Source organism: Oratosquilla oratoria, chromosome 12, assembly GCF_046742065.1.
Source record: "Oratosquilla oratoria isolate Oo_2021 chromosome 12, ASM4674206v1, whole genome shotgun sequence".
NCBI lineage: Eukaryota > Metazoa > Arthropoda > Malacostraca > Stomatopoda > Squillidae > Oratosquilla > Oratosquilla oratoria.
The window spans coordinates 63,469,118-63,485,787 of NC_134788.1; the positions used below are offsets into that span (position 1 = coordinate 63,469,118).

Below are 16,670 nucleotides of genomic sequence, written 5' to 3' on the forward strand. Positions count from 1 at the left end.
AGAAGAAAGTTCTTCAGCCACTTCTTGCTGCTCTCTGTGCAGTTCTTAAAGTTCTTCAGTTGTTCAGCTCATTTCTGTGGTCTTCGACCAACTCCTCCACATCATCACTATCTACATCCAAACCCATGGACTTCACCAGGGACACAATATCATCCACCGCTACAGGGTCCATGTCAAAGCTAGCACGAGACTGAGCTGAAGCGACCGCGTGGCGCGGCCAGTAACAAGAAGGTGACGCTGTCTGAATCGCGGGGCAAGCATACATATGACGAGTTGAATTTTACTTGAACAAGTTAGATGAATAACGAGTTGTACGAGTAGAGAGGCGGATGGATGGCGGGGTTCCACTGTATCCCTAATAATTTTTCTTATTTATGAAAGGCCAAATTTAGGAGGTACCGTATTCCTAATACACAATAAAATATTACACTAGATGGCATTTAGAGAACACATGCCAGTGTCAAGGATAACAAAATCAAAAGAGATAATTATGCCCACATTATACAGTAAATAATAGCAGGGGCATCTCTGTATCAAATTGATTAAATTTGTATACTATAAATGCCAGGGATACAAAAGAAAAAAAAATCCTTGATCCTCATATATATCCGAATCTACCTCAAAATCTAATAACCTATTTCTTGGCTTAAGATATGCCTTTCCACAAAAATTAATGAAAATCAGTTTATAACTCTTTGAATACAGTTGGAGTTTGTAATGAACTAGTTCCTTTTTTGGTGTAGAACTTCAAAGGGAGGGGGAAATAGAGTGTATTTGGGAAACAGAGTAGGCCATAGCAATAATGTAGAGCAATATGTCAATATAGGACAAAATATCATTTTAGGATATAATGTCGGCAGAGGACGAAATACATTAGGATGTATCAAATTTTTGTCAAAGGACAAAATGTCATGATGGGATGTAATGATAGTGGAGGACAGAATATCACAATGGGATGTAATAATAGCGGAGGACAAAATATTACTCTAGGAAATAATGTCACTTGAGCACAGGATCATTTTAGTAAGTGATGCCGAACAGAATGCCAATGAACAACGGGTGTCCATTGTAGGAGGGAGGGGGGCAAGGTGTACATAAGAGATTGGATGACTGGGAGGGACCAGATGTCCATGAGGCATTGAATGTCAATGAAGGACCAAGTGTCCATATAGAGGAAGATGCCAATAAAGAACAATATTATAATGTAAGGCACAATGTTGAAACAAAATATGTCAAAAAGAAAAAAATCATGAGTTTCTTTAAACCATATACTTTAATGCTCGTAGTATTAGGATCAAATTGCAAGAAATCCAGGCGTATGTCAAAAGCGAAAATCTCGATATGATAGGAATAACCAAGACATGGTTAAAAATGGTGGAGAGTTTGAAACTGAATTTAATATTACGGAATTTAAATACTTTTATAAGGATAGAAACCAGAAGGTGGGGTTGTTCTGTTGTATGATAAAAACAATGTGTTATAGAGAAAATGAAACAGGATGCATATGATAGTTTGTGAGTAGAATTAACCCAAGCAAATTGAACAAAAAAATACATAGGTGTAATATATAATCCCAAAACATTATCATTAGCAGACGACAAAATATTGTAACAAGAACTGTCTAGTTTCTGCAACCGGGACTTATTGGTCATGGGTGATTTCAATTTTACTGACATTGATTGGATGACCCTTGAACATGGCCATATAGATAGTTGCTTGATAGATTTTCTCGGAGACAATTACTTAGTTCAGCATGTAAAAGAGCCGATGTAGAAGTTGATGAATCTATTGCAAGTAGCGATCACAACTTAGATTCAAACTGCTGAAAAATAATTAGAATAGATACTTGTGTTTCTAAAATACCCAATTTCAGTAAAGCTCAGTTCATAGGACTACGTCAGGAGCTTCAGTTTACAGATTGGGAGGAAAAATTAAGTGAAGGACCTGTAGCTCAGATGTAGGTAATGTTTCAAAATATGCTTACTAAGATGATTCATACATACATCTTGTTTAAGGACAGATGCCTCCCAAATCAAGTTTGCCCAAAGAAGCTTGACAAAAAAAAACTGAAAAAAGTATTGCTAAAAAGAAACAGGCTTATAAGAATGACAAGTGCTAGGGTGCACTTAATGACTACCAAAGTTATGTAATGATACAGAGAGATTAAAAAAAAAATGAATATGAAATGAATATCGCTGATAAATCCAAAGAGAACCCCAAATAATTTTATAGATACATTAGAGATAAAAAAGGTTATTAGGAATCCCATTGGCCCACTATCATCTGCTGACAGTCAACTTGAATATTCAAATGAAGGAATGTGTGATATTTTAAACAACTATTTTGCCCAGTATTCGTAAATGGAACAACTTAAAGTGATCTCCAAACTGAAACCTGTGAAAAGTCTAGGGTGAATTTGCTACGGTAAATATAACAAATGAAAATATTAAAAGGTGTATCGAGAAACTCAAAATTAATCAAACATGAGGGCCTGACGGTTGGCATCCAAGAATCTTAAAGGAAATGAAAAATGAGATTGTTGTTCCATTAGAAATTATTTTCAAGAAATCCGTAATATCCAGAGATGTCCCAAGAGAATGGAAACTAGCTAACATTATTCCCATATAAAAAGTGACAAAAAGAAACCAAATAACTATATGGTTATAAGTTTGACTTCAATCGTAGGAAAATGATGGAAACTATCATCAGAGATGCTATCGAACATCATTTAGAAAGTAACTGTTTGATAAATGATAGCCAGCACGGATTCAGATGGAAACGTTCTTGTGTGACTAACTCAAATTCGACAATACACTCCTCTCGAATTATGACAAAAGAAACAATATAGATTTAATATATCTAGACTTTGCAAAAGCTTTTGATACTGTCCCTCACGAACGAGTACTTACTAAATTAGTTTCACACGGAATAAGTGGTAGCCTATTAAGTTGGACTAGTAATTGATTGAATTGTCGAAAACAGAGTTCTAAACAACAAAACTTCTAGATGGAAAAATGTTACGAGTGGAGTTCCTCAGGGTTCCGTTCTTGGGCCACTTCTATTCATAGTATATATGAATTATATAGACCACGGACAAAAACCTATTGTCTCCAAATTTGCTGATGATACAAAACTGTGCGGAATGGCAAATGATCACTTAAACCAATTCAAGAAGATTTGGATAAACTACAGCATTGGTCTGAAAAATGGTTAATGAAATTTAACACAAGCAAATGCAAGGTAATGCACATAGGTAAAAATAACAGTAAGCACGATTACACGTTATTTGGAAGTTCGTTAACAAAAGTGTAAAGAAAAGAGGATCTCGGCGTAATTATCAGTAGCGATCTCAAATCATCTAAGCAGTGTATAGCCTCTGAGAAAGCAAATAATATTCTAGGACTGATTGCACGATTTTTTTTTTTTTTTTTTTTTTCGAACTTCAAAAGTCCATCTCTCATTAACAAACTATATAAATTGTTAGTTCGTCCACATTTGGAGTATGCTTTTTCCGTGTGGTCACCAAATCTCATTAAAGACATTGACAGATTGGAAAAAGTACAATGGCGAGCCACAAAGCTGATTCCAAATATCAAAAATAGATCATACGAAAATCAACTAAAACATATGAATATCTCCCCCCCCCTAAAAAAAAAATACTCTGAGATGACTTGAAACAGGTCTTTTAAGATTCTAAAGGGAATTGACATCAAAAGTGACAAAAAAATTACAGTGAATGAGAATCTGACAAGAAATAATGGTCTCAAAATGTCAGGAAATAGATTTAATTTGGAAGTGGGTAGAAACAACTTCGCCAACCGTGTAGTTAATGAATGGAATAAACTTCCTGGAGAGGCTGTGCAATGTAGTTTATTTCGAAACTTTAAGATTCGTTTAGATAAACACCTAAGGACGATGCTGTAATGCCAGCCATTTGTTTTATATTGTTATTATTTGCTTGACTTTCATTTACTATTATTTATTTGTCAACTTATTATTTACCATTTACCTGTTTGTTTATTATTCAACTATACCAATGCATTTTATTTTATTATCTATATAGTGATATATACATATATATATATATATATATATATATATACATATATATATATATATATATATATATATATATATATATATATATATTTTTCCCCCTTACAAGGGAGGTAGCCAAAAAGAAAAGGCATAAAACCATTCCCACCTATTTCATCCCTGAATACACTCCACTCCCCTCCACCCTTCTTCTTATCTTAGCACCTCCTGGATGACGAGTCATCCCTGCACCCTGTCCACTGCCCTGGGTCAGAGCCAGTGTCGCAAGGCACAGCACATCCATAGCAAGGCCGCTTCATTAAATCGGCGACCCCCCTCTCCGTCCCCGCATGTAGAAAAGGAGAAGATGGAGATAAATCCCTTCGGGCTGCGTCAAATTTTGCTCACACATACTACCTCACCCCCCATCCCCTACCCATTCCACCTCATGCATCACAACATCATCTATATACAACCATCTCCATTCACCCCTGTCTTCTGTCATCTCCTGTCTTTCCTCAACAGACATTCCCCTCTTCCCCAAAGCCCCCTTCACCCCATCCATCCATCTCATCCTAGGACGTCCCTTCATGTTCGCTTCTTCACATCTGCCTTCCATACCTCTTTTACTAGTCTTTGTTCATTCATTCTTTCCATGTATCCCAGCCATCTTAATACTCTTTCATCAACCCTATCTCCCAACTCCCTTTCCACCCCTGTTCTCCTCCTCACCTCCTCATTTCTCACTCTATCCAGCCTAGTAACCCCTATCACACTTCTCAGAAACCTCATCTCAAACACATTCAAACTCCTTCTCTCTTCCTCTCTTATGTTCCATGTTTCTGTCCCGTACAGTGCTGTTGGCACAATCACTCCTTCATGCAGTCTCCTCTTAGCATCCACTCCCAAATGTCTATTCCTCATTACACTTTTTAATCCACCAAGGCATCTTCTCACTTCTCTCTGTCTAATTCTACCTCCACTCCACCTTTTCCTGCCATATTTGCACCCAAATACCTAAAGCTATCCACTTCCTCCAGTCGCTCTCCCTTAATGCTCACTTCCAATCTGCTGCCACTTTCACCCCTTGTACATCTCATCACCTTACTTTTGCCCACATTTATGTTCAGCTTTCTTCTTTCACTCTCTCCTGAACTCTGTCATAATCTTCCTCCATCCCTCCTCCGATCCTGCCACAAGCGCAGTGTCGTCCGCAAATAACAACTGATTCACCTCCCACTTATCTCCATTTTCTTTAACCATCTCCAATCCCTGACAAACCACCCTTCCATTTACCTCTCAGACCACCCCATCCATGTATAAGTTGAACAGCCAGGGAGACAACGCATCCCTGATGAAGTCCCACCTTTACCTCAAACCACTGTCTCCATTTCTAATCCTGACACATGCTCTACTACTCTCGTAAAAACTCTTGACAGCTCCTAGAAGCTTTCCTCCTATCCCGTATATCCGCAAAACCTCCCACAGTGCCTTCCTGTGTACCCTTTCGTAAGCCTTTTCCAGATCCATAAAAGAAAAAAAAAAAATCCTTCCCCTTTCCTATAGTTTTCTCACATGTCAGTCTTACTATAAAATTCTGATCTACACAACCTCTACCAATCCTAAATCCACACTGTTGCTCACCAATTACTCCCTCTTTTCCTCTCCTAATCCTCTCAATCAAGATCCTCCCATAAGCCTTCCCAACTACACTTAACAAGCTAATCCCTCTGAAACTACCACACTCACACTTGTCCCCTTTTTCCTTGTAAAATGGAACTATACAGGAACTCCTCCAGTCCTCCGGCACTCTACCCTCTCTCCAGCAAACATTAAATAACCTTACTAGCCAGTCCACCATCACTGTACCTCCTTTTTCTTAGACATTCTGCATGGCATCCATCCAGACCAGGTGCCTTACCTGCTTTCATCATCTGAACAGCTGCCTTCATTTCATCCTTCCTTATTTCTCCTCCTTTTTCCTCACTCATCACGGTCATTTTCTTAGCACTTCCCACTGCAACTATCTTTCCCTCCCTATCCTTCACATTTAGCAACTCCCTAAAATACTCTGCCCACCTTCCCCTTACTGCCTTCTCTTCCATTATCATCTCTCCATCTGCACCTTTTATCCTTTCTTTTCTACTTGATTCGCCTCCTCTTCCTCTCATTTCGGTCACTTGATAGACAAAGCTCCCCTGTCCCAGTATGAATGACACCACCTAGGTGTTTCCTCCAACTTATCGAAAAAGCACTGCACTCCAGAGCTCATTCTAGATGTCCACTCTAAACTGTGGTTTGTGTGTCTTAAACGATGTGACTTGTGTAACTTATTTGAGTCAGATGAACTGAATAAACCTTCCTTGAGTTGGTTTAGATTCAGGTCTTGTGAGCCCAAACATGGAATGCTATGAAGTTATATTAAAATATGACTGTTGGGGCCAGCTTCCAAATCTCATGACATGATGAAAAAGCTAGAGCAAAATTTGAATCATTGTGGTTGTGGGTGAATGAGTATGCATGCAGATATAGGATGATTTTCACCTCATATGTAATGAAAAATTAGAATGGAATATATGATAGCTCATCTGTTAGTGTTTCACCCTATTTCATGATAGGTCATGGCATGTACAAATGGTTGGTTTAGGTGTAAACTTGAGTATGAAAGAGTTTGTGCACAAAACTTCCACTGTCCTATTAGGATATATTGCACACATTCAGAGATAGATGTCAATGATATAATTACATTTTTCAGGATGGGGGTAAATATCATCACTTCTTTGGAAGAGCTATCTACAGATTTCATACTTGTCATACGATGAAAAGGACCCAGTGTGACATCTGTGGCACAGCTTTCCGCGTCGTCATCGATGGGGACTCCCTTCACTACTCCCACGACGATTGTCTTGGGGATTCTGGTAGTTATCTCGATTTTTTTGGTGGTCCGTTCTTAGGACAGGGGTGCGTAGGAGCAGTCCTTGCTGTTTCGCCGTTGAGCAGCTAATCAGCCATTCTCCAGAGGGCGTTTGTCGAATTCCTTCGACTGGGCCCACCGTCTCCTTGATCAGCTGTGCTTGCCTCCAGGACCCCAGCTTTAGGAATCGGGCTCGGTTCTCCGTGGGTTTGATTATCACTGGGAACTTCGACGGGCTATGTGCGGGTTGGGTTTTTTTGGGACGATGGCGGCGATTGTTGACAATCTGTCATCCTCCCTCCTTTGGCTTAGAGTCTGACGCGGCGACAGTGGCGTATGTCAAACTGGTCGACTGACCTTCCTTGTCTGCCTCTTTTAAGGCATTTGAGGGTGTAGGTGCGTCTGTTGGAGTTGATGGGGCGGGATGTTTGTCCATGGAAATTGCGACAGGAAGGCTGTGTTCCGAAGTTTGGGCAGTGTCCATTTGCATTTCTTCAGGGGGAATCCGGTCAGCAGTTTTGTGAAAGGGGTCTTCCATCCGCTGGGCACTTTCATTGGAGTAGGTGACTTTTAGTCTTTTTTGCCGATGAGGTTCATCAGGGTATTTTGGGAACTCATCTTCTTCGTCCTTGTGTGTCCGGACTGGACTGGACGTTCCTTTTCTCCAATCAGAAAGGCTGTTATACTGTCTCAAGCAATAAGGCTTACGCAAGCATCTTCGTCACGAAGCGAAAATGACTTAGCGTTTACATTTCACAACATACATTTAGTCAAAATAATTTGATCTGTAAAATATATCAAGATTAATATTCAATTCTCAAATTATATTATTAAAATATTCCCTGCACTCTACTGGTTCATTAAAATTGATATATATGGTATCACAGCAGTTATCTTCATCGAATTGTAACCTAATCTTCATATCTAAATGGCCTATCAATTCTTCCCTAGTTTTTAAGTTTCGTCGGACGTTTTGGATCTTTATCGCTGCTTTTGGATCTTTGTCGGACGTTTAGGTTCTTTGTCGGACGTTTTGGTTCTTTGTCGCTGCATTTGGATCTTTGTCGCTGCTTTTGGATCTTTGTCGCTGCATTTGGATCTTTGTCGCTGCTATTGGATCTTTGTCGCTGCTATTGGATCTTTGTCGCTGCTATTGGATCTTTGTCGCTCTCCCTCTGTTTGTTCTGTGATATTGTAATCCTTCTTTCACTTTTAGCTTTCTTCACTTTCTTTTCATCATTGTATCGTAAGTCACTCATCTGTAGGCCCCATGCCTCTTTCGCCCTTCTAAGTCAAGTATATACGATTTCAATATGGGATGAGTTAAACGTATTTTTCCTTTTCTTTTCTTTCGAATAATATTTCACTTCTACAACTGGTTTGTAGTAATTACAATCGAGGAATCCCATCTGGGTTCCTTGTACACTCTTCCTTTAACGTCAATGTTTAATTCATACAATAACTTTGAACGTTACAAATAAGTGCCACCCTTTAAGGGCGTCATCCTTTTCTCCAATCAGAAAGGCTGTTATACTGTCTCAAGCAATAAGGCTTACACAAGCATTTTCGTCACGAAGCGAAAATGACTTAGCGTTTACATTTCACAACATACATTTAGTCAAAATAATTTGATCTGTAAAATATATTAAGATTAATATTCAATTCTCAAATTATATTATTAACCCGTGGATGCACGATTTTTTTTTTCAAGCAAATATGCACCGTAGGGTCAATCTGACCCCAACCTCTTTTTTAAAGTATTTTAGCATATTAAAGAAAAAAAATATTTCTAGTGTTAATATATATATTTGATACCCGGTATATAAAGAGACATCACTTGTTGATACCATAAAGGCAAAACAAATAATATATAATGAACCAATGTACAAATATACGTGCTTCTGTTGTTGCAAATAGTCCCAACTAACGACATTTGCTTCTGTGCCAGTTCGCGTGCCAGCTTCAGGCTGGTAAAAAAGTTGTCACACGTCACATTTCTCCCAGAATTATACAAGTGACGGGTAAGAGAGAGTACCACATGCATTCCTAATTCTTCAGTTCTCGATTCATCTTTGCCAGTGTACATTTGTATATTTGATACATAGGAGCTTTTTGCATCTGTGAGTAACCAAAATTTCAATCCATACTTTGCAGGCTTTGAAGGCATGTATTGTATGAATCTACAACGTCCCCTGTGCGGATAGTCACTCGTCAACAGTAACACACTCATTATGTGCGTAACAATGCTGTGAGTTCTGAACGAATCCATCAAACAATAAACGAACAGCAGCGAGTTTGTCTCTTACTAACCTGCTATTACGAGTTGTAGGGGAGGAATGGGGATATATAAAACTTAGAACAGAAAATATAAGTAGAAAAATAGAGAAGACACATAAAAAAAAAAACGTACGGACCTCCACCTTCATGTCTTGTTTGTTTACATATGACATCATAGCCCGTCAAGCATTAAGTTGCACTCCTTCAGCTATTTAAAGAGCTTGTTTTCGTGGCTGTGCTTTGTACAGGTTAAACAAGTATGTCTTCTTGAATTCGTAAGTGCAATGGTATGGGGGTAAGATAGCTTAGTGCATGTGTAGTATGTTCGCATTTGCCACTCCTCAATTCTCGTTTGGCAGTGTATTTGTCATTCTGAGCGAGGGTAAACGTGTGGATATTTATCAAAATGTTTGCTAGTCTCGCAGCAGCAATTACCATTGGCTCAGTGGCGGATCTAGAAAATAAATTGGGGCAGGGGCTGAACTATGTATGAGTGGGAAGCGAGCTAAGTGACCTGAATCAGCTGGGGGATTTGAAATGTGAAAATTTTTAGAAGCATTTTGAAGCTATTTGCAAAGGTATATTGAGGAAATGGCCAATAGATTAGATTCGCAGCGATGGTAAATTTTTGTGCCCATACCTTGCAATGGTAAAAAAATTTATACATACGCACATACATGGCTCATCCTGAAAAATAGAATACAATTATGGCAAAAATAAAATAAAGGACAATTTATAGTTTCACCCAACCAAAGATTTTTGTATGTGGCTTATGTGGTTCTGGTGAGATATGTAGTGTATAGATTGATGGTGTACATCATTTCTGTCACATGCGTAGTTTTCAAGAAATTAATATATAAATTTATGCCTACATTTCCTCCCCAACGATCTTGGGGGGACCTGTGGGAAATCGGGGTTTTTCGGTGGGGAGCATGAAATCAAGTGATGTGCGTTGCAAAACAGCTGTAAAATCAACAGCACAAAAGATATGGAAATACATAAATTACATCTTTGATGGCAGCAGTGGCGAGGGCTCATGCGATCATAGCCATGTTTTTGAGTAGCATTAACAATGATTCGCCATATTTTTTTTGCTGTATCCGCTACATTTAGCGAAGCGCACTCCAGCTCTGGAAGAGTTGCTAACCCAAAAATCGGGAATAAATTCATGAAGCTTCGAGAGGACCGAGAGTTGCGATTTTGTGTACAACTAACCTAACGTAACCTAACCTAACCTCAATAACATAACTAAACCTAACAAAACATAACCTAACCATCTGAAGGGCAAGGTAGATGGAGGAGCATCATGGCCCTAGCTTGGACCAACTTAACCAAATTTCTTGAGGTTATTTGTAGGGAGTAATCCAGTCTCTCCTTCAAGATACTTAGCAGCATGGAAAAAGTTACATTGGGTTTCCTCATAGTATGCCACAAACCAGTAAGGTGTAGTATAGGGGAGTGGTGAGCTTTGGGAGCTTTGCATTGTTGAGCATCATCAGAGAGGTTGGAACAATAATCATTCTGCCAGCTACAGTATTTGATTGATCTCAGCAACTAGGTTGTCATCTGTAAGATGTAGGGAATATTGCCTTGTATGGTTTTGGCAGCATTATCAGATGTAAATGTCACATAGAATTGATTAGAATGTCACCATTGTATTTGAGAAGGATAGGGAGAACTATTGTGAGAGGCTTGAGACAAGAGTGGATAGCATAGTGAGATAAAGTTGTGTATATATTGATTATCTGAAGGATGCCAGTACAGGACTCGGCAGATGACCTGCAGGGTCTTCTAGCATGAAACGGTGGCAGGCGGAGTACAAGTCAAAGAAAATACCAAGGAAACAGTGATCCAAGTGATTAAAGAGAAATTGTGTGAGAGGAATCTGAACCAACACAGAGTGTCTACAAGATGTAGAATCAGAATTGGAAAACGGTGGCAAGACGCAAGGTGATGAATTGGAAAATGATGGTGAGTCAGACAATTGTGAAATGAGTGATAATTCAGGTGGTGAGATTCTTGCTCCAAACTAATCTAGAAGACTTTCACACCAATACGGCAGTATAACACTAGACCAATGGCAGTATGCATTGCCCTTGACACCTTTGTTGTTCTTTGAGTTCTTTCTAATTTCTTTATATTCTTTTTTGTGCTGGATGTCCATAGTGTCGCAGTGTACTCCAATCTTGGTCTCATCAGTGTGACTAATATTTCTTTTAACCATTACTTCATCCAAGTAATTAAAAACCAACTTTATTGATCTTAGTAAATTGTAGGTTTCTGCAACTATTTTGTTTATATGCTTGTCTTGGTCTTATCAATGTGACTAATATTTTTTTTACCATGACTTCATCCAAGTAATTAAAAACCACCTTTATTGGTCTTAGTAAGTTGTAGGTTTCTCCAACTGTTTTGTTTATATGCTTGTCTAGGGACATGTCCTTGTCAATAACTACTCCTAGGTCCCTTTCTGAGCTATCTTTTTTACTTCCTTTGTACCAATATTTTATTGTCCTGATATTATTATTAGTATTTTTTTCCCAAAATCTATTATACTACATTTCTTGATGTTGAAGTACACTTCACACTTTTGGTTCCATTTCCAGACTTTGTCCAGGTCTCTCTGTAGTGATTCACAGTCTTTTTCTGTACTTACTTTCTTTAATAGTTTTGTATCATCTGCAAAGAAGTTCATATAACATTCTACACCTTCATCCATGTCATTTATATATAGCAAACATTATTAGAGCTAATACTGAGCCTTGTGGGACTCCATTTCTCATTTCTTCCCATGTCAGGTTTTTATATCTAAGTGCCACCCTCATTTTTCTCCCATGCAAGAAATCTTCCATCCATTTCAATAACTTTCCTTGTACACCTGTTGTTTCAAGTTTTCCTAATAGCTTTTTGTGTGGTACTTTATCAAATGCCTTTTGTAAATCCAGGAAAGCACAATCTGCCCACCCATCCCTTTCTTGCATTATATTAACCTTGAATAAAAACAAATTAAGTTTGTGGCAAATGATCTTTCTTGTCTAAAGCCAAATAATTTTGTATTCAGAATATTGTTTTCTTCCAGATGTTTAGTCCATCTACTTTTGATAACTTTCAGGTATTTTAGCTATTGTGCTTGTAAGGGAGACTGCTCTACAGTTTGTTGGGTCTTCCTTGTCTCCTTTATATATTGGCACAATATTGATTGGCATTTTTCCAATCTTGTGGTACCTTTCCTTCTTTGAGTGAGCAATCTATTATTTTGTATATTTTGTGTGTTAGTTCATCTATACATTCTTTTAGTATCCAATTTGCAATTCTGTCCAGACCGTGTGATTTTCCGACATCAAGGTTTATTATTTGGTCCCTTATTTCTTTCTGTGTCACGATTATTTTTTTCATTGGGAGGGATCTTTCTCCCGTTCCTTCATGACAATTGTGTGTATTTTCTTTTGTGAATGCAGATTTAAAATGTTTGTTCACAATTTCAACCATTTCTACATCTATACGTTCCACATTCCCTTGATGCAGTTTCACTATTTCCTTTTTTATTTTTCAATTTACCATATACATATCTGTAGAATAATTTAGGTTGATTCTTACATAGTTTATTTTTCTTCACTGCATATTTTTACATATTCATTTCCTAGTTTGATATGTACTTGTCACTTATCCATTTTTTTTTTCTTTTTTTCCATCTTTTCCATGCATTGTCTCTTCTATCTTTTGCTTCATTACATTTTCTGTTGTACCAGCATTTAATGTACACCTTTTCCTGTGTTTGTTTTGGTACATATTTAGCTTCTTCATTAAAGAAGTTTTCCCACTTCACTTTTTGAAAGAATTTTCTGAGTTTCTCAAAATCTGTTTTGTTGTACATTAGTCTTCCTTTTCTGTGTTTCCCATTTCTTCCCAAATTTCCTCTTTTAGTTTGAACTTGATAAGTATGTGGTCACTTCCCAATTGGTGTCTTGTATTCCATTTTATCCACAATTTCAGGCTCTGATGTAAATATTAAGTCTAGTCCTGATGGTTCTTCATTATCTCAGTCTCTGGTATTTTTCTTTTACCCATTGAATTATTGTGTATTCATTGGCCATGCCCAGTAGTATATTTCCCCAAAGGTCCTCTCCATCTTTCACTGTCATCTCCCAACTTATTACTCTAGAGTTAGTCACCCATAATTATTAAGTTTCCTCCTTCTTTCAATATTTCATTTAATACATTCCTTGTGTCGAAATTGTGCAATGGTCACTCTCTGTCCAGGAATATGTTTTCAGGGGCACATATATCACTACAAATTTTCTACTTGTTATGTCACTGTTTTCAATTTTTATCATTCAATTCCACATTATTATTTCCTTCTGTTATCTTTATCACATGTAAGCCTTTCTTAGTCAAAAACATGACTCCTCCACCCTGTTTTGCCTCTCGATTTTTTATCCAATGATTATATAAACTTTGTCCCACAATAATTGGTGGTAGTGGACCTTGTAATGCCATCTCCACTATTACCATTATATACTGTTTTTCTTCTGCCAGATAGTCATTTAATTTATTTAGTCCTGAAATCATGCCATCTATGTTGGTATACATTATTTCTATTTTTTTTTTTTTTCCTCCTTTTTTGTTTCCTTTGTTTGATCTTTGATATACCATTTTCTCAGCATCAGGTCCAGTACTATTAAAAAAAAAAAAAAAAAAAAAAACATTTTGGTCTCTTGTTATTCTCTCTTTTTTTTTTCTATTAGCTTCATTTCTTAGTGTCTTTTCCCTCTCTTTTTTCATTGCTCATTCCTTTTTTATATCCATATATTCTTGTAATTTAACTTCTGCTATCATTTGAGACCTTATTTTAGATTATAGTGGTCCATTTTTGTCTTTAGGGTATAGTCCTATTCTATGCACTTCCTCCATTTCCTTTTCCCTTTTCTTGCCCCTCCTCTTGTATCTCTCTTAGAATTTCTTTTGCTATTTCTTTCTCTTTTTTCTCTTTAGTCGCTAGCTACATTGTGGTTTTCTTCAATACTATAAACTACTATACACTTTTTTTTATCAACTGTGTCTAGCCCAATTTTCTTTCTCTTCAATGACTGTTTCTTTTGCATTTTCTTCCACTTGTTTTACAATTTCTTTAAAAGTTATTTTTTGGTTTTCCTGATCCACTTTCCATTGATTTTTGATTTGTTGGAGATCTATCTCTTTTATGGTTTCTCCAACTTTCTCAGTCACCGCTTGTATTTGTTCTTTTACTTCTTTTTCAAAGCCTCATTTTTGTTAGTATCTTCATTTTTTATTCTTTCATTCTCACTTTTGACTGTGTTTAATTCCTCTTTTAGATCATTAAGCTCCCTGTTCATTTCAGCATTTTGTTTTTTCAACTCATTCACTTCTTTATACATTGTCCTGTATTCAGCTTTCAGATCTATAATTTCATTTATTAGTTCTGTTATCGCCTAATTTAGAATATTCTTATACCTTGTTTCCCTTTCCAGATTTATACCTCTACCTAGTATTCCACATTTGGAAACCCTGAAAATGTTATATTTTAATACATTTGATTGCTCTTGGATGTTACCATGTTGCAACTCTTTTTTTGGGATGACACCTGATGGTGATTCAACCCTGCTTACTTCTAGTCTTTTCTTTGTTGGTTCACTATATTTTTGTCTACCTTCATGATCCTCCATTTTATATTTCAACCACTAACTGAATTTACTCCAACATATCATTTCGGTCACTTGATAGACAAAGCTCCAATGTCCCAGTATGAATGACACCACCTAGGTGTTTCCTCCAACTTATCGAAAAAGCACTGCACTCCAGAGCTCGTTCTAGACGTCCATTCTAAAGTGTGGTTTGTGTGTCTTAAACGATGTGCCTAGCATCACTTATTTGAGTCAGATGAACTGAATAAACCCTCCTTGAGTTGGTTTAGATTCAGGTCTTGTGAGCCCAAACATGGTATGCTATGAAGTTATATTAAGATACGACTGTTGTGGCCAGCTGGGCCATTGCCCACTTCCAAATCTCATGACATGATGAAAAAAGCAAGAGCAAAATTTTAGTCATTGTGGTTGTTGGGGAATGAGTATGCATGTAGCTATAGGATGATTTTCACCTCATGTCTAATGAAAAAGTAGAATGAAATATAGTGCGTGCCAGAATTATATGCAAATCGATTTTTATGTTCTAACTCCGATAGTTTTTAATAAAAACTAGTGAAATTTGGCATGTTATATGGCAACACTAACACATGCGTAGATCTAAAATTTTAAGCTAATCTGCCCAATAGTAATCAAATGGCAGCCATTTTGGTGACTTGGAGCTTGTTTAAGCGTGCCAACTTTGTATGCAAATCATTGCTAAAGTGTCAAATATGGTGAAGTGGTGACGGAAAATTAAAACATTGATTATTTTAGGAATATGTAATCTGAGAACAACAATAATACAGAGCAAACATGTTCAATATGGTTTCATAGTACAATCAATATTGTATGTAATTGCGATTTTTATCAACAAGAGAAAAAAGCCTTTGGTCCATTGAAGATGTCAAACTTTCGATTTCATCTGATGAAATTTCCTTGGCAGCAGTCAGAACGGCATTCTAGAGGTCATCTTTGGAGTTGTACTGCCTTCCTCTGGAGTAAATCTTCCTTTTCAAGATGCTCCACAGATTTTCGATGGGATTTAAATCTGGAGAACAGGCTAGCCATTGCATTATTTTCCCATGTCTGGCAAAAACACTCTCCAAATATTCAGTGGTTATGTTTGCAGCATGAGACGGTGCATTATCATACATGAATACCATCTTTTTCCAGAATGACAAATTCTTCTTCTTGTGCCAGGGTTCAAGGTGCTTCTTAATGAAGTCAATGTAGAGTTTGCCGGTCATTTTCACTCCATCTGCGACTCTAAATGGCCCTACCAGCTCATTACCAATGATTGCAGCCCAAAACATCACACCACCATCTCCTTGTTGACGCCTGATCCGGTGGGGACGTGGACCCTCATTACGATACCATCCTCTCCTCCACCCATCGGGTCCATCATGTGATTTCTTGCCCACTCCATCCTCTTTCTCTTGTGGATATCCTTTAATGGAGGGCGAACCTCTGGCTTTCCACATTTTGCAACCGTCCTCAGGATACGGCATCGAGTTGATTTGGGCACATCAGGAACGCCAGCGTTTCCAATTTTTTTTTGCTAGTTTCAAGAGGGTTACGCCGGACTTCTCTCTTAATCCTACTCATGGCTCGATGCGACACAGGTGCTTTCTTACGAATTTTTCCTTTGTCAGAACGTCCGTTGCAAAGTTCAGGGTTAGAACATAAGAACATAAGAAATAAAGGAGACTGCAAAAGACCATAAGGCCTACACTAGGGTATTTTTTTTTTAATTGTACGATGATCACGGTCCAATTCTTTGGCTATTTCTAAGGTAGATATCT

General features: G+C 37.6%; 1 protein-coding gene across 1 annotated transcript in view; it reads right to left on the bottom strand.

The window, feature by feature from the left end:
* LOC143031926 (uncharacterized) overlaps nt 1-16,670 on the bottom strand; it is a 493,007-nt gene that overhangs the window by 222,763 nt on the left and 253,574 nt on the right. The gene's annotated exons all lie outside the window — the stretch shown is intronic.